The sequence below is a fragment of the Podarcis erhardii genome, assembly GCF_964252035.2.
Source record: "Podarcis erhardii genome assembly, chromosome: 13".
Classification (NCBI taxonomy): Eukaryota; Metazoa; Chordata; class Lepidosauria; order Squamata; family Lacertidae; genus Podarcis; species Podarcis erhardii.
In genome coordinates, this window is record NC_138502.1 from 29,912,597 (window position 1) to 29,938,401 (window position 25,805).

At 45.1% G+C, this 25,805-nt stretch overlaps 1 protein-coding gene and 1 long non-coding RNA gene across 4 annotated transcripts in view; one reads left to right on the forward strand and one right to left on the reverse strand.

Moving 5' to 3' along the window:
- Positions 1–9,596: 9,596 nt before the first annotated feature.
- Positions 9,597–25,805, forward strand: part of STAT3 (signal transducer and activator of transcription 3) — a gene marked incomplete at its 3' end in the record, with an annotated part of 41,792 nt that continues 25,583 nt past the window's right edge. For all 3 annotated transcript variants that reach the window (XM_081837823.1, XM_081837824.1, XM_081837825.1), the window contains exon 1: positions 9,597–9,719. The remainder of the gene's footprint in view (positions 9,720–25,805) is intronic.
- Positions 10,822–24,816, reverse strand: LOC309328355. The gene is made up of 2 exons (XR_014150810.1): positions 23,165–24,816; positions 10,822–14,428 (listed from the first exon to the last, which is right to left on the reverse strand). It is a non-coding gene; the product is annotated as an uncharacterized lncRNA (long non-coding RNA).

Below are 25,805 nucleotides of genomic sequence, written 5' to 3' on the forward strand. Positions count from 1 at the left end.
CAAATCTACTGCTCTTAACCACTACACCATAATTATTATTTTTTATTCTTTACTTAAAGGCCACATTAAGGCAATACCTTTAACAGGCCAAACTCGCAAAGTAGGTGTGCAAGGTTTAAATTTCTCCAGAACTCTTCATAGCAAGCAAAACTGGGGGATGGGCACTATTGCTGAAAACATGGAACCTGTATTTAGCATGTGAATGGGGGGGGGGGTCAAGTGTCCTTAACGGTGCCATTTTTTTATTTTGAAGGGAAAGCAGCCAGTTGGAAGCTGTTGCTAGGGAGGACAGGCAGACTAAATCGCAACCTCGCCTCCCTTTCTGTGTCCTGAGGAGAGGCTGGATAAGGGGAAGAGGCCTTCTAGGTAAGAAGACAGAGGGTGGCACTGCTTTCCAGCTTCCTCCTCGTTCCTCTTAGTGTCACCCTTTAGGACTTGGTTAGGAGGAGAATGGAGGCAAAACTAGAATTAGCTGCCTCTGACTCTACTTCCTGTTGTCTCTGCCTTCTGCCCTACTGGTCCCAATGGACACCTATCAGCACTGGATGAGAGCTGAGGTCCAGCAACACCTGGAGGGCACCACGTTGGCTAACCTTGCCCTGGGCAGTGCAGCATAGATAGCTGGTTGCAGATGGAGCAGCCACGTTGTCCTCTCACTTGCTCACCTGCATTCTCCTGGGTGAAGCAATGATGGAAATTCACTGCTGCGAGCCTAACGCCTCCTGTTATGCCACTCGAAGGAGGATAGGTAAGAGGAGAAAGCAGTTGTTCCTGCCTCAGCATGATGGCACCAAGATTGGTTGCTATCACCCCACCGCCTGTGATTGCAACGCTTTACCTGTTTGTGCACATTCTCTTTGGGTGGCACAGCAGGGTCATGAAGAGGGAGCAGGCAAAAGGAGCAGCCTCTGCATGCTCACTTACCCTCTCTCATTCCGTGGCATGATGGAGACAATTGAATTCACTGGGCCCAGTCCCCATGCCACCTAGTAAGGTAAAGGATCCCTGGACAGTTAAGTCCAGTCAAAGGCAACTATGGGGTGTGGCGTTCATCTCGCTTCAGGCCAAGGGAGCTGGCATTTGTCCACAGACAGCTTTCTGGGTTGCGACCAGCAGGACTAAACTGCTTCTGGCGCAATGGGATGCCGTAATGAGTGCCAGAGTACACGGAAACACCATTTACCTTCCCAGCACAGCGGTGCCTATTTGTCTACTTGCACTGGTGTGCTTTTGAACTGAGCACCTCTTTTTACACCAACACCAACTGCAGATTGGCTGCTTTTCTTTCAAACAAAAAGCATCACTTTTAAGTATGCCACTTTTAAAATAGAGTCGTTTCTCCCTCCACAAGACAAGCCAGGAGATCACTCAGAACTATTTCCACCCAAGTAGTTCCTAGCCAGGATCTGAAAGTGTGGCTTCCATTTTCCCCTCCAGGTGGCAGCAGCTCCCCTTCAGGTAGGAGCATTAAAAAAAACAAAAACAGAAGGGCACTGCCATTGCTGGAACACTGATACAGTACAGTCCATGTTTGTCAGCCATCTAGTTTCTTACAGCCCCCAGACTTCAGCGGAAGATTAAGGCCTCTGCTCACAAACTGGATAGGAAAAAAGCCTAGCTGGATGTCATCAGCACCATTCTTCCCCTCCTAGGGAATCTTCACCTACCCATTTGATCCCGCTGGGGAGCATCCAATGCTAATCCTACTCAGAGCAGACCTGCTGAAATGAATGAGCACGACCAACTTGGGGCCATTCATTCCAATGGGTCTACTTTGAGTAAGACTGGCACTGGATACGCTTTGCGCAGAAGAGGTCGGGTTTAAAACCAGGTAAGTTTGAAACATCCCCCAGGTTTGTTTGGTAAGAGTTGCACAGCTGCCTCCTTCAACAACCAGGGGGGTTATGTACACCCTTTCGAGGTGATAAGGTACGGGACCAGTGCTTTGACCTGTGAAGCAAATAGTACCTTGGGGTGGGGCAATTCCAATCAGGAGAATGGCAGAGGGGAAAAGGTTAAACTACTCATCCATTAGCACCACGACACCAGTTTAAATTTGAGGGGTGGGGAACCAGCATTTAGCTCTTTAAAAATTGCCAATCAGATTATGGATCTCCTACTGTTCTGCCTAGTTGTGCCTTTATTTGTGCCAGTGGTGCAGCCTTAAAATCACCCCTCCCATCACTCCCAAACAGCTGGCCTTGGCTTAGACCTAGCTGAATCTCTGGAAGTAGCAGGGCCAGCCCAGGGCATTTTGTCACTTGAGGCAAAACAGAAAAAGCCCTCCTCTGCCCACAGCCCCACAGTTGCTGAGTGGAGGCAGCTTACAGAAGCCCTGGCAGGCTGAAGGTGGCACGAGAAGAAAAAGTAGGAGGCCGGAGAGGAGCAGGTAGAGGAAGAGGTGGGAACCAAGCACAGGAGGAGGTGGGTGGCATGCTCCCCAGGGCCTGGATCTGCTGCCCCTCCCAGCTGTCCCCAGCCTGCCGCCCAAGACGATTGCCTCATCAAACCTCCTGGGTGGGCCAGTCCTGGGAAGTAGCCAGCGACTAATTCCCCACTGGATGCAACATTCAAGAGGAGGTTCTTGGCGAAGCCATCACTGATCCCACAGCACATCATCATCTGTTGGGACTTGCTGGGAAAAAGTGAAGCGGCTTTTCCAGAGTTGGCCCCTCCTCGCTCTGTTAAGTGGCCCCCATGACGTGGAACACAGATGATGGTGACAGAATGAGTGGGTGGGTAATTGATACATTACTTTGGAACTCCAGAATGGAATCCTCCGTTGAGCAATGAATAAGGACAAAACGATAATTCCACAGCTGCTTGCTTCCATCTGTAAATATGGATTTCCCATTCTTCTGACTTTGTGCATTTCACTTCCTTCAAACAAGAAAGAAAGAAAGGGGTGTCCTTATCCTGGAGTTTCCTTTGATGCTACTGAACATGATGGGAAATGGTAAGGGACTGGGCTGATTTACCCACCCATATCAAGGCTGAGTCAGAAGTACCACAAGAGACTCCACTGATCTTTGGCAGCTGGAAAGGACAGATAACTACAAGCAAGTCCAGTCCTCACTGGAAAAGAGAGAAAGGGAAAGGAAAGGAAAATCTTCTGGGTGGCATACAACCAGCTTTTACTCAGAGTAGACTCAATGAAACATGTCCACGACTAACTTAAGTCCATTAATTTAAGTGGGTGTGCTTTCAGTGAAAATTAGTTGAATATAGCCGTCTGCATAGATAAGCATTTGCGTGGGATTCGCAGGGGAGAAGACAAAAGGGCAAGACACACCACAGCAGAAGACCTTTTATAAGATCAAAGCCAAAGCACAATAACCACAAGTTTCAATTGTCACTGCGGCATTTATTGACTTGAAAGCAAAGGTCATCATCGCCCAGTGACATCACAGCGTATGTGGGTAACTCCGAAAAGATTTCAGATTACCACAAAAGGCATGTTAAGAAATAAATAAAGACATTCCACAAAATGGTTTGCTCAAAATAGGTGGGTACCACAACAAGGTGTTGCAACAGACCATACTTGCTTTCCCCCCCCCCCCACTTCCCAGCCACAACACCTAACAATGCTGCCATATCGTTTACATATCTAAGCCAACCCCAGGAGCGCCAGATCTTACCCAAGTCTGTGAAGCCTCTGAAACCACTAACAAGGTCTGACCGGAATCCTTCTTGGGGTGGCTCATTAAGTGCAACTGGGAAAAAATGTTGCAGGGCAGAGTGAGCCTGATCCAAATTTCTGCCAGCCAGTCAGCTAGTCATGCTCCCAGGAAACTACATTCCACCCCCCTCCCCCTCCTCCCAAAGCAAGGTGGTTTTCTCTGGCTATAGAGCATGCTCAGTCTTCGTTGGTCTGTTTTGGGTCCCCCTCCTTTTTAGGGGTTTTGTCCCCAGTTGTTTCGTTTGTTTATTGGGGGGGGTAGTTCTGCAAATCTTGGCTTTTCTGTGTACCTGCTGATACCTCCCCTTGTGTGCAAATGGAGCCATTTTGACCACACAAGGATCCATAAATGATAATAAAACATATTGGCTGCCCACAACTGTGAGTCTCCTGGAATTCAATTCTACCTGCCATTCAGATATGCCATAGGCATGAACTTAAAGCATAGTTGCATAAAAGCATTCCTCAATGAGTGGCTTGCTAAGGTTTTCGAAAAGATCATTGCTGGCCGTGGGTTCATACGATTACCGCTGCAAGCTCCCCAAAAATGATACAGCAGCCATGTCCAACTGAGAATCCTTGCCACAGGTGGTCTCTATCAAAACATTTCACAGTCTGGCTGGTCCACATTCAGCTGTTAATCCACTTTCCCCACATTCACATTTAGACTGAATAGTCCATGCCTGCAGCTATTTGATTTGGCATATGTGAAGCAGCTTCAGTACCCATCCCCTTTTGTTTGTGTCCCTGCCTTCTAATTTATTAACTCTGTTATGCCAGTTAGGTACTGTGCCCAGGGCCAGATTTAGGTTTGATGAGGCCCAAAGCTACTGAAGGTAATGGGGCCCTTTATATGTCCAGCTGTCCTTTGTCAACAACAAATTGTCACCACTGTTTTTTGTGTTGAATATATGCTATATGGTAATTTATGGACCTAATAGGTATCTAAAGCCATTTGCACATATTGCCATGCAACCAGTCCATGCAGGCACCCTATATATAGAAATGAGCAAACCAGTGATTTTTTAGGGAGCAGGCTAGCACCGGGGCCCATTAATGTACATACATCATAGGAGCCTACATAGCACAAGCACTGTTGCGGTATATATAGGATTTATTTTATTTGTTTTTTATCTAATATTTTGGAAATGTACATCCAGGTTTTTCCCCCCTTTAATTTTTTTTGGGGGGCCCCAAGAGAGTGGGGCCCTAAGCTATGGCTTGTTTAGCTTATACGTAAATCTGGCACTGACAGTACCAACAGGGCATGCACGCAGATAGCTTTTTAAATTAAAAAAACACACACACACACACACACAAAATCCTCATCTAAGAAGTTTGCAAAAGCGCAGTCAGCCAACTGTAAATTTGCTTGTGCAGTTTTCTGGTTTCATGCAAATCTGAGGGTCAAAGGAAAGCTGGATAAGAAATGAACACACTGATGAAGCAGTGGGTGTGGAAAGCAGAGTAGCAGAAAGTGGTAATTTATCCATCACTCCCTAAAAAACAAAACAAATTGTATGCAACCCTGAGTAGAGAGGTTTGGAGCCCCATCTCCCCCAACTTATTGGATTAGAATTGACAGGGGTCTGCATTCAGATGGGTGTTGCTTGATGGTAATGTCATTTAGACAATGCAAATTAAATGGAAATGCAAACAGCTGCCAATACACAGTAAACTCCAGTGTGGACAAGCCCTCAGACTCTACTCTGGTTAACATGTCTACACTCACTTCATATTAATCAGGTCTTAAATTGCATAACCCAGCTGAGCAGCCCACCAAGAAAAAACTAGCTTAGCTAGTGCACTTCACGGCAGTAGAATGATTTCTTCCAGGGTCTGCTGCTACCTATAGGATTGTGCCCCACCCACCCATGCAACAGAGTCACTGTGTCCCCAACAGCTGCAGGAGTTGCAGCACTTCAAAAAAGTGCCACTTTGCAGCATGAAGGTGCCACAATGATGAACGCATTTATTATTTCCTATCATCTATCTATCTATCAGCTAGAAATGTAAGGCTGTCATCATGCAGCCCCCATTGGAAGACTTGCATCACAATCCTGGATTTGTATGAAGCTAGAGTGCACATATGATCTGGCTGTTGGGACCAGCTGTGAACTATTTTGACCAACTGTCACAGCCAAACTATACAGGATACTGGAAAATGAGTGATCAAATCTTGCACTGTTATTATTATTTTTTTGTCAAATCACAAAACAACTGTGTGGTTTGCGTGTGTTTGTGTGTGCATGAGAGAACTGAATCAAATAATCCAGTTGGGGCAGCAGCACCTAGCCCTTTCCACCATGCTGTTTTCCTGATCTTAAAGAGCCTCTTCCCCCACCTTGGATACCAGTTCAACGTTGGAAATAATATAGGGACCTGTGCAGTTGCCGGTAGTTTGTGGGAGATTTAGAGCAGGGAAGCAGCACAGTAGAATGGATTAATTGCTCCATCCCTCAGCATCATGTCTTAATCCAATTCACACTTCTCTCCAAAACTTTTTCAAACTAAAACTTTTATTTCTGGATTTCCCAGCAGCTCACTGGTTTATCTCTCAGTGGGCTGCTAAACCCGGGCCTGTGGATTCTTATATACAAATAATAATAATCCTGCACATTGATCCGTAGCATGTCAGGGAGAAGGCCAGGCTGGCAGTTAATCCAGTTAGTTTTGTCACAGCCTGATCATTGACTTGAGATAACATGGAGTCAGTTATTTTCACTGGTGGTACCAGTGTTATGGAATGCCCTCCCTGGTGAAATACAAGAGGCTCCGTAAGTATTGGCATTCTGCTGACTCTTTAAAACATGCCTGTTGAGGTAAGCTTTCCTCTGATTTCCTGGTCTGTGGTTTTAACAGACTTGTTTATGATATATTTTAATTAGGGATGTTTTTCTACTTTGATCTTACTGTTTTACTATGATTGACAGCTTGTTATTTTGCTGCTGACTTTTTCTGCTTGGGAAATGCATTGACACTTCTTCTCAAGATGAAAGGCGGTGTATGTAGGAGGAAAATTGACCTGACCTGTGTGTGAGTAATTAACAAAAGAATCAGATGGGTACCTAAATTCCAAACATAGGGCTTTGCACACCCCTCCAGCAGGAGAGAGCCCCCAACAGAATTAAAAACAATCTCAGAGTTAAACAGCAGTATTGCTAGTAGGTTGCTAAACCTTTTTGCATATCCCATTTAGTGTATTTTAAAATGCCTGCCCCCTCTCTCTACCCTTGTAGCAATGAACAGACCACATACAGTTCAGTAAGTTTTAAATGCTTCACTTACTAAATCCAAAGGTCCAGTTCATGTGTTATTTCATGCAGCAGCAAAAAGAACACAGGCAGATTACTTTTGGGTGCAAAATACAGCATATAGTTTCAAACATTAGTCCTAGTTGATTACATGGCACAGAGAGAGGTGAGGAACAGAAAGAGAAGCAACTTCACTTCCTTCCTCATGGAGGTAAGGGGCATGACCTAGCTGAGGCTAAGAACTCTGTGGTTTTAAACCCTTCATGCACCAACTAGTATGTATGCATAGATATGTCTGACTGCAATTTCCCACAATATATAAATTATTTTAATAACAAGAATTCGGTTTCCTTTGTTGTTTTTGTGTCATGTATGAAAAGACTTCAGTACATGTAACAAAAACAGGTTTCAGAAATTGTTGGTTTGTAAGCCAATCAATAAAACGAGTTTCACAAAACTGAGAAACACACAAAAAAGAGGAAATTGGCACAACAGGGACAGAGGTGAACAAGTGAGCTTTCCAACATCCTCTGTTACGCAATGCAGAACTCATTAATCCAGACCAGGGGTAGGCAACCTAAGGCCCGTGGGCCGGATGCAGCCCAATCACCTTCTCAATCCGGCCCACGAACGATCCGGGAATCAGCGTGTTTTTACATGAGTAGAATGCGTCCTTTTATTTAAAATGCATCTCTGGGTTATTTGTGGGGCATAGGAATTCGTTCATTTTTTTTCAAAATATAGTCCCACATGGTCTGAGGGATGGTGGAACAGCCCATGGCTGAAAAAGGTTGCTGACCCCTGATCCAAACCAAACATGTTTCTCCTTCTGGTGTACGCACCACCTGTGCACTAACAGCACCCATCCCTTCCCAGGGTCAGCTGCAGAGATTACACAGCACCTTGGGAGGACTGGCTAATGCCAACCACTAACACACCTAAAGGAGGTTTGGGACTTTCTGCTTTGTGCCATACCATCTGCAACTCATACAGAGTCAGACTCAAAGGGCAAGGTAGCTCAGGTCAGAAGCTAGACACTCATTTTCCCATGAAAGTCAAAGGGTGATGATTATCGTTATATAACAAAAACAAAAACAAAACAAAACAACACCACCACCACCACCACCACCACCACATTACCGGGCCCAGTTCAAATTGCTGGTTTTGACTTTTAAAGTCCTAACCAGCTTGGACCCGAGCTATTTACTGGACCACCCACACCTATACTAACCTGCCCACACCTTAAGATCTGCTTCGGAGGCTCTCCTGGTATGCCCACTACATAAATCAGTAATGAGGGTAGCCATGAAAAGTCCTTTTGATGGCCTGCTGCTGGGGGGAAAAACCTAGGAGGGGAATAAAAATTTCCCCTTAACAGCCCAAGGAGTGCTGAGGACAGGACAGAGCCTTCCACTGCACCTGTGGGCAACAGGTTAGCTTAGAGCACGGTTGGCCAATATGGTATCCTCCAGATGATGTGGGACTACAACTCCCATCAACCCCAACCAGTATGGCTAATATTAAGGAAAGATGGTAGTCGGAGTGCAACAACATCTAGAGGACAACACACTGACTACTCCTGACAGATGCATTCACTGTATTCTTTCTGGTGCCTGCTGAAGACATTATTACTGAGATGTTTGGAAAGTTTATATGGGTTTTAATTTGTTTTCGGTCTATTATGGTTTTAATTTTGTGTATGGCGTAAATTATAGCAGTAAAAGTTTTTAGTGATGGTTTTGTTGTTTTATCTTTTTTTGTAAGCCACTTTGTTTTTTCCTACAACCAAGGGGTATATAAAATGTATGAAATAAAAATAAATATATAAGGAAGGGCGCAAAGAACACCACAGCTGTGTCCTCTCACCACCTCACCACCACTTCCTGCCTCCCAGGATCTGCCGCCTAAGGTAACCACCTCACTCTGTCCAATGGTAGAACCAGCTATGGCAGCTACTCATGCAAATACCAGCCTCCTCCTCCTCTTTGCTCACTTGCCATTTTCTTCTGAGTGCCACACACAGTGGAGGGGCTGGGTCCCAGTAACTCCTATCTCTCCCCCGCCCCAATACCTACTGCTCCAACAAGAGAGAAGGCAAGCAAAGAGGTAGGGGAGAGTCTGGGCCAAAGGACCAGCCGGTGGAGGCTCCTTGCAACTAGGCACTCGCCCAGTGCTTCCTGGCAGGAGTAGGCAGAGACAGCAGCTGCTGGGGCTTCCTCCTGTCAAGACTCTCTGTCAGCATTGGGAGAAGAAAGGCGGGTTCGACTTCTCTTTGCTGAGCAGGGCAGGGCAGGGGAGAGGGCTGAGCCCACTAGGGGGACGTGACCCAGCAACACCCCCCACCCCACCCTACCCTACAAGCAGCCCTGCAGCATCCCCGCTGAGAGCTCCTTCCCCCGCCCACTGGGGCTGAAGCGAAGCCTCCCTCCCGCTCAGGAGAAAGACAACAGCGGCAGCGGCGGCGACGTCACGCGCTGCCCGGAACTCAGCTGGGTTTCCAGCAGAGCAGCGGGAGGAGGAAGCCAGGCGTGGAACAGCCGGATGAATAATAAGAGCCGAGGCCCGCGCTGATTGGCTACCAGAGGCGCCTCCCGGCGAAGGGACCCGCGGAGCTCTCCGGCGATTGGTCGGCGGCGGAGAATGTCGGCAACTCGGGGCGCGCGGGCGAGAGGGAGGGGGCGGGGTCAGGCTCGCAGCCAGCAGCTGGGGCAGGGCTAAGAGCGTGGCGACGGGAAGAGGCCGGATCGGTCCCAGCGGTGGGCAAGGGGCGCCGGGCGGTCTGCAAGGTAGGCCGGGAGGCACCGGGGGCGGGGGTCGCCGGGCGTGCCGGAGCCTTGCTTTGGGGCGGGAGGGCTTAGCCGCGGCTCAGGTAGAGGCTACCTCTAAGCATGTGCAGAGTGCCCCTCTCCATCCGCCACTTGATGGGTGACAGCTGGGGGCGGGGGGCTGCTCCGAGGAACAACTGCTTCCCCCGGGGAATCAAGGGCCAAGTGGGCAGGAATGCTTTAGTCAGGATGGAGTCAGCGAGCGGCTAGCAAAGAGCAAGCTGTGGGGAGGAAGAGGCTGAGAAGTGGCTCATCTTGGGTGCGGGGAAGAGGTGGGTGCTGGTGGAGGTCTGCTTTATCCTGCCAGCTATGAGCCTTGGAAGGAGGTGGTGGGTCATGGGAGCTAATGTTATCTCGGGAAGGATCCGGGAAGTCTGCCGTCATGTATATAATCCTTTTGGAGGGGGTGTGCGTGTGTATGTGTTAATGCGCGTTTGGTTTCCTGGACTTCGGATTAACTCAAGGTGTTGGGTCTGTCGGCGGAGGAGGGAGATGTTTGCTCTCCGTGCTCCCTCCAAAAAGTGTGAGGGGTCTGCGCGCACCCCTGATATAGGTTATTGCCCCTGAAGTATGTACAGTATTAGGTACACTTTGCCGGCCCTCCCCTAATGGCGGGGAGCGTCTGGAGAGACGCGGAAAAGGGAATAATTGTAGGGCTGTTGCAGGTGGGTTGGAAACCCCATGCTGTTCCCTCAACTACAAGGAAAACGGCTGCTGAAAGCGAGGGTCCCATCTGCACTATGAATTTAAAGCGGTTTTGTACCGCTTTAAACAGACATGGTCCCCCCCCCTCCCGCCCAAGCATCCTGGAAAGAGGAAGAGGACTTAAGAGGCTTACAAGTTGTGAGGAGAGTTGAGCGTCAATTCTGGGAATTTCCTGGAAAGAAGGATTGATTGTTAAACCTCTCTGAGATTGTGAGCTGAATGTGTATGTGAGGGGGGAGGGGTGTCTCATGACAACTCTCAGCACACTTATAAACTACAGTTCCCAGGATGCTTGGGGGGGGGGGACGGCGGATGGTTTAAGGCTTTTAAAAAATCTGCTTTGAGGTGTTTTTTTAAAAATCAAGCCGTGTATTTATTTTATGAAATAAGTAAAATAAAGTGCTGTGATACTGCTTTAAAAGTACGGTATAGTGAAGATGGGGGTCTAGGGCAGTATGGCAGCTGTCACCTATGCAGAGCTAGCTGATAAGGTGTTATCTAGGTGCATTGTTCTTGGTTCTTCCTATCATTCAACAAGGAAGGGTTGGGGCCTGGCTTGGCATCCACATGCCTCATTTTTGTGGGGGGTGGTATCCCTGTTGCTGGAAGTTATCAATTGGGAAATCCCCATTTTTATCTCACTCTCCTCTCACCCCACCCCGGTATCACTTCTTTATCTGGCTATACAAACACAGTGTCCCTGAACGTGAGTCTTCATAAAAATTAGATTTAAAAACAAAGCAGAACTGGAGCCAGCCTCCCAAAGGGCTGTGGGAGATTCTGACCTGGTTTCGTAGTGAAGTGATGTTTTGCGAGGTTGACCCCCTCTTCTCACTGACTTATTCTGTTGCCTGCTAAATTGGGCGCTGTTGTGTAGCAAAAAAAACCCTCCACTAAACTTTAAAAAAAGGCTGACAGGAAGCTTCTGTTTGCACAAGTGTCTCAATAGGCCAAGTGTGGGGGAGGTTGCGTTATGGTGCAAAAACAGCTCTGCTGCAAAGCTGGCCAGTCCAAGGGTTACGATCTGGCGATATGTTTACCTTTCTGTTTCAGAAGGAAGGCCTTTGCTACTTTCGAGGTACTTCAGCTTTTGCTCTGGATTGTATTGCCAGGTTTCGATGGGGATAGGAGGTACTTGGCTGCTTCCAAGGTTGCCTGGGATGCCTGCTGGAACTTGAAAATTCCCAAATTGTCATTAAGAAGCTTCTAGCAATAATTTAAGAACATGCTCCTTCACCAGAGCATTCAGATCTCTCAGGGGGGTTCTTGCATGGCTAGGGAAGTGACTGAAGAAGGAGCTTGCTCTTTTGACTGTGGGTTGTACAGGCAGGTTTTTCCCCATTACAGTGGTACCTCGGGTTAAGTACTTAATTCGTTCCGGAGGTCCGTACTTAACCTGAAACTGTTCTTAACCTGAAGCACCACTTTAGCTAATGGGGCCTCCTGCTGCCGCCGCACCACTGGAGCACAATTTCTGTTCTCATCCTGAAGCAAAATTCTTAACCTGAAGCACTATTTCTGGGTTAGTGGAGTCTGTAACCTGAAGTGTATGTAACCTGAAGCGTATGTAACCTGAGGTACCACTGTAGTTTATCTGGCCCAGGGATTCCTTGTATAGACATTACAATGGCTATTTAATTGAGGGAGCAGGGTAAGCAATGATCACTTTCTCCTGCCTACATCAAGGTGCTTGCTTTCTTAACAAGGGCTGGGGAACCTGTAGCCTTTAAGAAGTCGGTTGGCTCCAAGCTCTATCATCATCCTGGACCATTGACCATGCTAGCTGGGGCTGATGGGAGTTGTAGTCCAACAGACCCTGGAGGGCCACTGTCCCTGGTTTAGGCACTGGGGCATATTTCTGCTCCTGTCCTCCAGGATAACCACAGGGAAATGGAAGTGAAGAGAAGCAGCATAGGCTAAGATCTTGCAAAGAAGCGGGAATGTCCTGCTGTTTTCAACTGAACTGGGCACTTAAAAGATGCAGTAATGTTGTATACCCCCCAATATTTTCCCAATGAAAATACGGACACCCTATTCCATAATAATAATAGTAATAATTTATTATTTATACCCCACCCATCTGACTGGGTTGCCCCAGCCACTCTGGGCGACTTCCAACATATATACCGCATAAATGTTTTAAAACTTCCTTATACAGGGCTGCCTTCAGATGTCTTGTAAATAGGTTGTATGGTTACTTATCTCCTTGACTTAGGGGTCGCATACCCTCCAACATTTCTCCTATGAAAATAGGAACGTCCTAAGGAAAAGTGGAACATTCCAGGATCAAATAAAAAACCAGGTCTGCTTCTGTAAATCTGGGACTGTCCTGAAAAAAAGGGTCACTTGGAGGGTCTGAGATTGATGTTCCAGTGCCCTGACTTCCATGATGTTGACTGCGAGGTGTTTGCTGAGAACCAGTATTCTTTCTCTGTCTCTTTCTCCCCTGCTTCCCCACCCCCCTCTGGTTTGCAGTAAGTCAGTTTTATGATTCCTGGCTGACTCCTGCTGCTGCTGCTGTTCTCCCAGCTGGCGTCTCCAATGTCAAAACCACAGTGCAGTGTTTGTCTCTGGCCTGTGTTTATAGAAGCAAGGTGCGAAAGAAGCAACATCTTATACAGGAGCTTGGTTATAAAGATCAGGACAGCTATTCTGTAAGCGTAATAATCCATCATGATCCAGCACAAAGCCCTTGGCTACGTGGAAGAAATTAAACTTGTTAAAGGTCACACATGCAAAACAACTTTGCTTTCATTTAATTCTTTTCCCAAAATAAATCGAAATGGGAGCATTTATTTGACTTGGGGGGGGGCACACTTAATGTGTCAAATCTGGCTTTTAAAAGTCTGACACAGTCTGCCAGCTATTAAGAACTGGTCCTGCTTGGAAGTTGGGATTTCTGATAAGTCCTTTGTCAGAGGCATGTATGTTGTAGTAAAGTGAGTTACTTAAACCAAAAGCTTTTGCTCCATACGTCATGTGATAGTCCTGCAAACAGGTATTGAAATGAAATTTTTGTGCCTATGTTCAGGACATACTTCTGCATCTTAAGTTTTAATCCCATGCTGTTTTGTCTTTTTTAAAATGCACATGTATAAAATCCAGCAAAATAACCTATCTTTACAATAATTAAATTTATCTTAGACCAGTGGTTCCTTATTAGGGGTCCGAGGACCCATAGAATGCACCCAGGGAGTCCATAGCCCCATCCCTTACCTACCCCCAACTATTTTTTTGTATTTTTTGCATAGTAATATCACAAATTTTATTGTCTGTTTTAGTGATGTATGATTTTTGTTTTGTAATACATTTTTATTAGTTTTCAATTACAGTCCAATAATAGCCTCATTATAACAATAGCAATTTTAATACAATTATTAATACAAATAATTAAAATACCAAATTATATAATTTAGTTAAAGTGGCTCCCCGCGTGCTAGATTTGATGGTTTGATAATTTTCTTTATTTCTGCGTTCCAAAATCTTATCAGGTTAAATTACATTCTGGTCACAATAAAAATCCCTTATACAACAACGGCAATATTAATAACTTTTTTTCGTGTTGGCACATTAAATGATTTATAAAACTGCAAGTGAGGAACTAAAAATATAGCCTTGTTCTTCCTGTGTGTGGCAATTATTTTGTCCATGGTGTTTCTTCCTGTCCTTGTAAGATGTTATGTCTTTCTTTCCCCTGGTTGTTGCTGTTATCCATCATGCCTTTGGCAGAGCTGATATCCCATTGTCGTTTCAGAAATTTCTCCATCGCTCTGTCCCATGCTTCATTGTTTTGCACCAAGAACTTTAACAACAGCTGCAAAAGTCACTCTGTCCCAGTAAATAAACTGTTGTCACCATTTTCCTTCTCAGCCTGGGAAGAAGAGCGGTCTGTCGAACTGCAGATGATTCAGTAAAGAACCTTAGCAGCTACTTGGCAGTTCACAGACTCCTTTCATCCTTCCTTCCTGCTGAAGATATATGAGCAATTACACTTCCAATAAAATTAAATTCCATGTCCTCTTAGCATTATTCACTTCGTAAATAATAAAGGATGGGGAAGAGTCAGCTCTAAGTTTCCATCGTAAACCTTTTGCAAAATAGAGCTTCCCTCCCTCCCCCCCTTTTTACACACAGTTCCGTTTGATGTTATATTCCATGTTTATAATCCTGTTTCTTCCACCCTCGCTTGAACAAATATACAGTAATTTGAACTAACGTTCAGAGGAGGGTTGCTGAATCATAAATGTGGAGAAGAAAACTTTAAATAAACTGTAGGCTCCCCTCCCCCAGTCTTTTGCACCAAATGAAGTCTTATCTCAAGTTCAAACCTTAAATCCTTGCAGTTGGTTTGTTCCGCCGCTTGTGATCTTATCTCTTCTAGCACGTGCCTGTACTTTAGTCCAAATTAAGCTCTAATTAACAGGAGAACCTGTGCTTCTTAATGGCAGCGTCGGAGGGTTTTCGGCAGGCAAAGTGCTTTTGCACTCAGTACCTCCCTGGCCCCTGCATTCCATGCACTGCTTTATTCTACCTAACTTGTAGAGTTGGAGAGTGCCTTGTAGCCCCCACACACCCTGCACCATGCAGGATATTCAGAGCTAGAGTGCCCCATATCTCAGGTGGCACAGTGAGTCAGTATGCTTGGCTCTTAACCAGAAGGTTGGTGGTTCGAGCCCACCCAGGGACAACTGTGGGCAGGATTCCTGCATCACAGGGTGTTGGGCTTGGTAAATCTATGGGTACCTTCCAATCGTAAAGATCTATTATTCTATGAATAGGTGACTGCCCAGCCGCTAATTGAAGATCTCAGGCTGACAGGCCAGGAGAGGACATTTTCTGTGGCATCTCCTCATCTGTAGCACTTCCTTCCCCACAGAGGTGTGTCTGGCACCTTCAACATGGAGCTTTTGGTGAATGCTGAAGACAAGCCTCTTCACTGTGGCTTTTGACACTTGATGTCTTATTTTTAGGGACGTGGATGGCGCTGTGGTCTAAACCACTGAGCCTCTTGGGATTGCGACACGGTGAGCTCCCATTGCGCGGTCCCTGCTCCTGCCAACCTAGCAGTTCGAAAGCACATCAAAGTTCAAGTAGATAAATAGGTACCACTCCGGCAGAAAGGTAAACGGCGTTTCCATGCGCTGCTCTGGTTTCGCCAGAAGTGGCATAGTCATGCTGACCGTATGACCTGGAAAAACTGTCTGCAGACAGACGTCGGCTCCCTCGGCCAGTAAAGCGAGATGAGCACCCCAACCCAAGAGTCATTCGCAACTGGGCTTAACTGTCAGGGGTCCTTTACCTTTACCTTTTGATGTCTTATTTTTAGGACCCAGCTTGTTTCTGTGATTGTTGGTGGTTTTGAACTGCTTTTAAAAAGAATAATAATAATAATACCCCACCCATCTGGCTGAGTTTCCCCAGCCACTGTGGGCGGCTTCCAATTGAGTGTTAAAACAATGCAGCATTAAATATTAAAAACTTCCCTAAGCAGGGCTGCCTTCAGATGTCTTTTAAAGATAAGATAGCTGCTTATTTCCATCACATCTGATGGGAGGGCGTTCCACAGGGTGGGTGCCACTACCGAGAAGGCCCTCTGTCTGGTTCCCTGTAACCTCACTTCTCGCAAAGAGGGAACCACCAGAAGGCCCTAAATGCTGGCTCTCAATGTTGTGCAATACTGTGTTTTAATATCAGTATTGCATTTTAATTGTTGTACCATGGCTTGACACCTTAGGGTGAAGGGTGGGTAATAAATTGTAATCTTTGTAATATTTATGATAATATCTCCAGAGAGAGAGAGAGAGGCAGCCCACCTGCCAGGCAACAGTTTCCAGCATCTAACTGATCTTATCATGAAGAACTTTTTAATGTTCATCCAAAATCTAATCCTGCCCTCTGGGGCAGAGAGAACAAGGCTTTGTCATAGCACTCCTTCATTACCTGAAGGGATTTCAAGCTGCAACCACCACACCCCTCAAGTCTTGGCTTCTCCAGAACAGAGATCCAGGTCTGTAGCATCTTCTTTGACAATATGTCAGTATTTAGTTTGCATTCTGAGTTTCCCAGGGTCCTCAGAAAGGTGTGTCATAACGTTTCTCACAGAAACGGCGAGAATCCCAGAGTCCATCGCTTCAAATGAGTGGAGAACTGTCATTCAACTAGGAGAGGCAGAAAGTTCAGTGGCTGTCCTTATTTCGAAACAAATGCTTTGAGTTTTCTTTGCTTGTTGTGGCTCTCCCAGCACTTTGCTTTTAGTGGTTCCCTACCCATGTGCACAGGAAACGCTTCTCAAAGTGAGAAGTGGCCAGTGCATTCAAAGCTCCATTATCTTCCTCCACGTGCAGAAGTGCTTTCAATTGTTTCTTGGTGTATCTGGTTTCTGTTCTGCCCCCCCCCCCCTCTCTGTGTGTGTTTTAAGCCTATGAAGAGTTCTGCTGCAACAGGCCAATGGCCCATGTTGTCAAACAGCCTATTGTATCTCAGAGGACATTTATCAGCACCCTACCTCATCCTGCTCCTTCAGCCGCTTGAATAAAAACATAGGGCAAGTTGACAGATAGGATCCCTGCAGATTCAGATTATTAACAACCATGTGCAGAAAGTTCACAGGGCCTGTAACCACTGTTAGAAGTCGTGTTTATCTTGGGGACCCCATCTTTATGGACACCTTCTAGCTCACTGGCCTCGTTTGCTTATACAGTGGTACCTTGGAAGTTGAACGGAATCCATTCCAGAAGTCTCTTTGACTTCCAAAACATTCGGAAACCAAGGCGCGGCTCCCACAGCCAATCGGAAGTCCCGTCGGACATTGGGTTCCAAAGAACGTTTGCAAACCGGAACACTCACTTCTGGGTTTGTAGCGTTCGAGAGCCAAAACATTCGACTCGCAAGGCATTTGGGATCCAAGGTCATGCTAAGCCCAAACCATTTGCAGCCACTTCACTACCTTCCACCCCACAATCCTGCCGCTGAACTAAACAGACCATGGGCAGTTAACTAAGTACAAACCTTGGAGCCACTTGGGTTCACACAGAGCTCTGAGCCAAATCACGGCTTTGCTCTGGGTAGCCTGACAGCATCAGACCCAGGGGAGGAGTGAAGCAGTCAGCTTTTTCCCTAGGCACCTGTACCTATGCATGTTCTTGCTGTGTTACATCCAAACCAGACAAGGCACAAATTTGATGCATATATTTTTTTAAATCAAAACAAAACATGGCAAGTTAAGTGTCTTAATTGCGCTTTTAGATTTTAATAGTTTTTCTTTGATACAGTATTTTAATAGTTGTATTTGTTTTGTGAGCCACTCGGAGAATTTATATTATGGATTGGCTATGTGCCACCAGCCTTTCCCCAACCTCCCAGTACTTTGCACTACAAATCGCATCAGCCTCAGCCGGCTGGGGAAATCCTGCTGCTTTAAAATCTTTCTCTCGGCCCAGCTTGGCTTTCGTGCAAGCATGATGAGTCTGCTGTTTGCAATGGGGAATCAAAAGCATTTCCTGATCCACTATGCAGACTGCTGGCTTCTTTCACTTTCCATTCATGGTTTGAAAAAAGAAGACCGCTCTGAATTGTGCCATGGTGGTGGTTGTTCTTTGAGACTGAAATGTCTACCCTCTCCCTTGCTTGCCGACGACTTATTTCAAATGATTCTTGACCCTCAGGAAACTGAAAGATCGGAACAGACAAATAACAGTTCTTTCCTCCCGGGCTTCATAGCTAGCTTCCAAATGACCTGTGCGTGGAACAAATCCGAAGGCAACTTCCTTGTCTCTGGGGCAGTTCCCAGCAGAGTCTGCCTCCTGTGTTTCCCGTAAGCCCCTTTCCTGCTTTCCAAGGGAGTTGCTGGAGGCTGGCTTTGGGGGCGAATGAGAACAGAGATTGAGAATTCATCCCTTGCTTACCGGTCAAGACTGTAAAGGTACAGTGTTATTGGGGGGGTGGCGTGTCCTGTGAGTTTTGTTTCATTTCGTGCTCTGAGGGGGCTTTTTGAATGTGGGTGCAAGTAAACGTGACTTGGTAAATGTGGAAGGTTTGCCAAAAGTCCGTCTGTTCTGCATATGTGATGGAATGAGGTGCTGGTGTGAATTGCACCACAGCAAAGAGCTGGTGGGGAATTACTTTTTTTTTTTTTTTTAAGGCTATCTCATTTTAATTCTGGACGACCTGTCGTCCATTGTAAAGGCCTTTGACTATATACAATAAAATTTATTTAAATGGAAATATTTTAATTCCGTAACTAGAAAACTAGAACTGAAAAATGGATGTGGTAGTTTGTTTACTTCCTAGGAGGTACACATGGAGGAGCATCCATTTGGTGTAATGGTGAGAGTGTCTGATTAAGGCTTGGGAGACCAGGGTTTGAACCTCCACTCACCTATGAAGCTCACTGGGGAATCTTGGGCTAAACACTCCCGTTTAGTATAACAGTTTAAATGAAGAGGATGAAAACTTAGGGTTGGCATACGTCCGGAATATCCAGGACTTATCCGGAATACTGCAGTCGAAAGCAGTGTCTGGATGGAAATCACTAAAAATGCTCGGGAAAATCCAGACATATGGCAACCTGTGTTGGCAGTGTCGGGGTTTTTTGCGATTTTCCTTAAAAATAGGGCAAAAACTTGTTTGTTTGCCAAAAAAAGCTCAACAAACTATGTATGCCACCTAGAACTCTTTGGAGGAAAGGTGGGATAGAAATGCAGTAAGATAAACAAACAGCAGCAAAACCCAGCAAAAAGAGCTTTTAAGCACTCTGCCTTGCTTACCAGGCTCTGGGAGACACTCACCTGGAGGCCTTTGTGAGATGTCACAAAGGCCTCCAGAGCTGACACAAGACCTTTCCAGGGCCTGGTAAGCTCTCCACCTTGCATGTGTTTAATTTGTGTGATGGATGTGCTGGCCAGCCGCCAAGTGCATAAAACTGTGATCACGCAACTTTCGAGTCAACTGTATTTATTTAGAAGATTCATAAGCCGCTTAATCTAAGAGCTCCCTAAAGTGGTGTACAAATAAAATGTAGCTAACCCAGCTAAAATTTGCAAAACAATTAAAAAACAAACGCACATAAAATAATTATTAAAGCGCAGATAAAGGCAGGCAAACTTTTAAAACAAATACATTATGGGTAACTGAAATAATGTATCTTGTTAAGCGGCCAAGGCCAGCCAAAATCTGTTGGCATCTTAATACAAACAAACAAATGAAGTTACTTGTTTTTTACACAGCATCTTTTTTTGCAATTCAGCAGATTAATTAGTTTTTGGGGGTTGACTATGGCTTCTGTCCAGAACAGATGCAAGCAATTTACTCTGTGGCTGATACTTGCAAATTAGGCAAGAATTATTTTGTCACTCCAGACCCACAAATGCAAAATGTGGCCTTTCACGGGCGTTTGAGAATAGAGGCTCTTTTTAAGTCAGTTACCTGCATAAATTGAAACCAGAGGACACTTACCGAAACCATGACCTGTCAAATAATTTTCCAAGCAATGCTGCCGTCTTCCGAATGCGGATGTGTTAAGGGCATTTTGTCACTTGAATACGTGCCAAGTGATCCTGTATCTTCCTATCTTGTCACCTCTGCTCATTTTAATTTGTAATTTGACAGGAGGAGCAGGCTAGCCAAAATGAAATCATCACTGCAAAAAACTGCTGTACTGGAGGAAGTAATTGCATAATTGCCTTATGTTGCGCTTTTTTACAAGTATTCAAAATGCCACACACACATTGTTTCTCTACAATCCTGTGGGTTGTTTTTTTAATGTATGTCGGCCTCTCTCTTTTTCTCCCCCCCCCCCCCCGTGTTACTCTGAAAAGCAAGAGGTTGAGGTATTGGCTCAGTCCCAAATGTGATTTATTTGAGCCAATAATCGTTAGTGCTACTATGAACTCTTAATAGCATCTTAAAACTCCTCCCTGTTCTTGTAACTCTGGACTTTTTGCATATTTTCTATACAGTAATTAGTAATTCCTTGGGTTTGGATACAACCACACACAGGCTGGGTTTTCCAGATTTTTTGATGCTGCAGAGAGAGAAAGACAACAGGAATCAAGACTTTTCTATGAAAGAAAAATATTTATATATATGTTTATGTATATAAGATAGGATGTGTGTGTGTGTGTGTGTGTGTATTTATATGTGTGCTTGTATATGTCTCCTGTGTACACACACACACACACACACACACACACACAATGTCCTATCAGTTGCTCCCTTACATTCTCTATATCTGTGACACTTTATTCCTATCCTGTATTTACTCAAAGTCAGAGCCTGGAAGGACCACAGACCAGCGGCAACCACTGCCCCTGTTTCTTAGCCTGGCATCACTCAAGCTGGAGTAGTGTAATTGTTAGTATTGGACTAGGACCTGGGAGACCAGGGTTCAAATCCCCACAGAGTCATGGAACTCACTGGGTGACCTTGGGTCAATCACTGCCTCTCAGCCTAACCTACCTCACAGGGTTGTTGTGAGAATTAAATGAGGGACACTCGTGTGTCCCCTTGAGCTCCTTGGAGAGCTTTCTGACTGCAACAATAAAATAAGGTAAATATGCTCCAGCCTGCCATATTTTTTTATCGAAGCGTGGGTTATAAATTCATTAATAAATTTAAAATAAATTTTAAAATCTGAAAAAAAACCCTACATTGGGCAGCTGAGATTTCCTCCCCTCCCCCAACTGCCAATTTAGGAAGGAATATCTGATGGAACAAAATATCAGAACAGACTTTAAAATGATCTCAGAATTCTCAGCTTTTTAAAAAGCCTTTGCATGCTAGCTCTTTTGTGACTGTCCCCTGCACATCCTCTAACCCAATCACAGGCTTTTGTGAACCAGGTGGTTCATTATACTTCATTACCACCTCTTTAAAAAACATTTTTTAAGAGTGTCACAGCAGAATATTTTCCCCTTCTTTCCCCATATGGTTCTGCCCTACCCCAGGACTTCCAGCATGTGGCCTCCATGAATCTCTCCCATCCCAAAAATTCCCACAAGCTTCTATTATGTCCTGCATTTACCATGCTACTCTGCCTGTTTCCACAGTGGGCTGTTGCAACAGCATTCAGCTGCACAATGGAGGCTGTTCTATGAGGGCATTGCCCCCCCCCCCAACTTCTCAGCTGGCCCTCACCTGCCTGTCTTCCTACTTGCAGTCAGTGGGTGGCTGTGCTTGACATTGGCTATGTCAGGCATAGGCAAACTCCGGCCCTCCAGATGTTTGGGACTACAGTTCCCATCATCCCTAGCTAACAGGACCAGTGGTCAGGGATGATGGGAATTGTAGTCCCAAACATCTGGAGGGCCGGAGTTTGCCCATGCCTGGGCTGTGTCTATTGCTGGTCTCCCTGCCTTCCAGCTTACCAGTCCCAATGGGCAGTAATACCCACCACGGGACCCAGACTTCGTGGGAATGTTACCAAGATGAGGTCCGCCTCCCCTTTCCAGGCTGACTTTAACTGCCACAGAGGAGAAAGACGTCTTTAGAAATCTGAACTCGGGAGAACTCTGGCTGGCATCCTCTTGTGAGATTCTCCATGTGGGGAATGTGAATGGTACAGAGACTATATATATATATATATATATATATATATATATATATATATATATTCCTGGGGAGGAAGGTTTGTAGCTTCCTCGGTAGTGCATCTGCTTGGCCTTTACAAGGTGTCAGGTTGAATCCCTGGCATTTCCAGTTAAAAAGGGGGAAACAGGTGCCCTGGAAGGCTGCTGCCAGTCAGAGTGGACTATACCAGGCTAGATCCACAGGTATTCTGAACTAGAATTAGGCACAGAAAACCCTGCCCCCTCCCTTTTCTCTTCTTTCATGGAACTCAAGGCGGCATACGTGGGGCTCCTCAGTTGTCTCCCATCCAGGCACAGGCTCAAAATTTGCTTAGCTTCAGCAAGGCAGCTGTATCATTTGCCCTCAAGCCATGCCCTAAGACCTGCCTGTGTTTTCCCTCTACAGAGAAGCTTTGGTATGGGCTGCCCACCTAACGCGGCCTCTCTTTGAAAACAAGGCGAGGTTTGTTACCTCACCGAATTTTGCGCTGTTATTCTGAAGTGTGAGGTAAAAAGAGTTAAATACACACACTTGGAACATTTTATGTCTTTTGGGGTAAGGACCAGGGGCACAAGCCTGTTTGCTTAGCTCCTGGGAAATCTCCGGTCCAGATTTCACCTCGACCATCTAGCTTTCAGAAATAATAACGCTGACCTAACTTGTTGAGAAACTGAGAGAAAATATGTTGGGCTCTTTGAACACTTGAAGTGAGCTCCATAAATGCTAAATATAGAGCGTAGCGGTTAAGAGTGTGGTACTTGGACCTGGGGGACTTGGGTTCAAATCCCCACTCGGCCACGAAGCTCACTGAGTGACCTTGAGCCAGTCACTGCCTCTAAGCCTCACCTACCTCACAGGGTTGTTGTGGAGTTTAAATGGGGAGACGGCAAGTTGAGCCTTGAAGAACGCTTTAGTTTGTCATCACTTGTAACGGGGGTGCTCCATTTGAAGGTACCTGTCAGGCACCTTTTCCAACAATGTTATCTCTTGTGTTATGAAACAGAGTGCCACACCCTGTTATACTCTGATTTCCCATTTATTTTTCAAACTGACACTCTTAACATTTTGCAGCTACAGCTTTGGTTTTCCCTTCAATTTAAAAGAACATCCTCAAAAATAGATAAACTTCTGCAAACCTCTGTGTGCCCACAAACCTTTTATTTCCCTCTTGCTTCCTAGTGGCCCCATTTTGGCTCCATCCACCATGGGGTGATTCCTGATTAGTATCCTGGGGCAACTGTTTGGTCACTCACTTTTTGTGTTGATTGACAGTGCTGGCTGTCAATGAGGCAGTGCCATTCAGGAATACACACCCACATTTCTGCAAATATCTTTTCAGTACCTATACACATACACCTGTCTCCTCCCCTCCCTCCCCCCCCCAGTGTTTATCTAAACTCTCTTCATTGTTGTCTGGCTATGTGTGTCAGTCAACAATTAGTTTTGTCTTTGATTTGTTTTATTTGCACTTTGGGTGATGGTAGTGGGCGGCTTCTTTAATCAGCTTGCAGAAGAGAAGTGGAAAGTTGTTGCAGGACTACTTGAGCTGCCTGCCATGCAAAGCGGAAGAGAGAACTGTGTTGCCTGTGTGTCTTGATGACAAAATTCTTTCCAGGCCTCAGACTTAGAGGGTTTGGTGCTGTGTCTTTTGCTTGACTTTTAATAATTAATTAATTAATTAATTATACTTCACCCATCTGGCTGGATTTCCCCAGCCACTCTGGGCGGCTCCCAACAGAATTAAAAGCACAATAAAACATCAAACATTAAAAACTTCCCTAAACAGGGCTGCCTTCAGATGTCTTCTAAAAGTCAGGTAGTTGTTTCATTTCCTTGACATCTGATGGGAGGGCGTTCCACAGGGCGGGTGCCACTGCTGAGAAGGCCCTCAGCCTGGTTCCCTGTAAACTCACATATCGCAGTGAGGGAACCGCCAGAAGGCCCTCAGAGCTGGACTTCAGTGTCCGGCCTGAATTATGGGGGTGGAGACACTCCTTCAGGTATAAAGGGCTGAGGCTGTTTAGGGCTTTAAAGGTCAGCACCAACACTTTGAATTGTGCTCAGAATTGTGCTCAGGGTACATGGAGATGAGTCTAGATAGTATTCTGATCATGGAGTTTGAGTGAGAGAGTGAATGGGACCACATGAGCTCTCTTGCTCTCAGTCAGTTGTGACTCCAGTTTAAGCACTATGGCAACTTCCAGGCATATAAAAGTTGGGCATATGTTGTATATGTTGTACACTTAAAAACTGACACACAAAAACCTGCCAAGAGTCGGAGGACAATGTGTGGTATAAATGTTATTTTTATTTTCACACATACAAGAAAGAGGTAGGAGGGAACGCCACCAGTGACATACCACAAATATTAAAAATAGCTCTGGGCGAAAAATGTCCTGCTACCAAAACAGGGGTGGAACAGAAACCTGTCCAAAACGGAACATATATTGACAGCCTCCAAGAAACTCCATAGCATCTGTCAAAGGAATTGGAAAAAAATTGTTATAGAGGCCGCCTGAACAATTTGATAACACTTTAACATGGTTTCCCAATCTGGTGCCTTCCAAGGATGGTATTCAATTAGGTTTTACTCAGAGTAGACCTGTTGTAATTAATGCACCTAACTAAATCATGTTCCATCAGTTTCAGTGGGTGATTTAAATGAAATTAGTTGAATACCACCCTTTAAATTTTGAATTACCAATTCCAATCATTCCTAAGCATTGGCCATTGTGAGTGGGTTTGGAAATAGTTGGGAGTCTGGAGATTGGAGGAAAAGCTATGTTAGGCTGAGATCTCTTTTTTTATATATAAATATTTATTAAGGTTTTTTTTTTATAAAAGAAATGCACAAATAATAAACAACATTAGTTATATCATAACAAAATCTCATAACTTCTTTGGACTTCCTCACGTCTCCTGCTCCCACTTACATCGTTGAAATTTTTTTTCAAGCAAATTATCATCTTGTTTACAATCTTATTTCCACTCATTTAAATATAATCTAACAATTCTCCAAAAGGTTTATGTTTTCCTTAATCTCACTTATCATCAAATTCCAGTCTAATTTAGTGGTGGTCAATTATTTTATGATCAAGCATCCTTCTTAACATTCAACCAAATTACAATATTTTTGTAAATAAATCTTAAATTTCTTCCAATCTTCTTCAGTCCTTTCTTCTCCCTGGTCTCGGATTCTGCCAGTCATCTCCGCCAATTGCATATAGTCCATCAGCTGCATCTGCCACTCTTCCAGTGTGGGTAGATCTTGAGTTTTCCAGTTCTTAGCGATGAGTATCCTTGCTGCCGTTGTTGCATACATAAAAAATGTTCGGTCCTTCTTTAACACCTTCTGGCCGACAATACCCAGGAGGAAGGCTTCTGGTTTCTTAGTGAAGGTATACTTAAATACCTTTTTCAACTCATTATATATCATTTCCCAGAAGGCCTTCACTTTAGGGCAAGTCCACCAGAGGTGAAAGAATGTTCCTTCATTTTCTTTACATTTCCAACATTTATTATCAGACAAATGGTATATTTTGGCAAGTTTAACTGGGGTCATGTACCATCTGTATATCATTTTCATTACATTTTCCTTCAGAGCATTACATGCGGTGAAGTTCAGCCCAGTGGTCCATAACCTTTCCCAGTCCTCAAACATAATGTTATGCCCAATGTCCTGTGCCCACTTTATCATAGCCGATTTAACCATTTCGTCTTGTGTGTTCCATTTTAACAGCAAGTTATACATTCTTGATAATACCTTAGTCTTTGGTT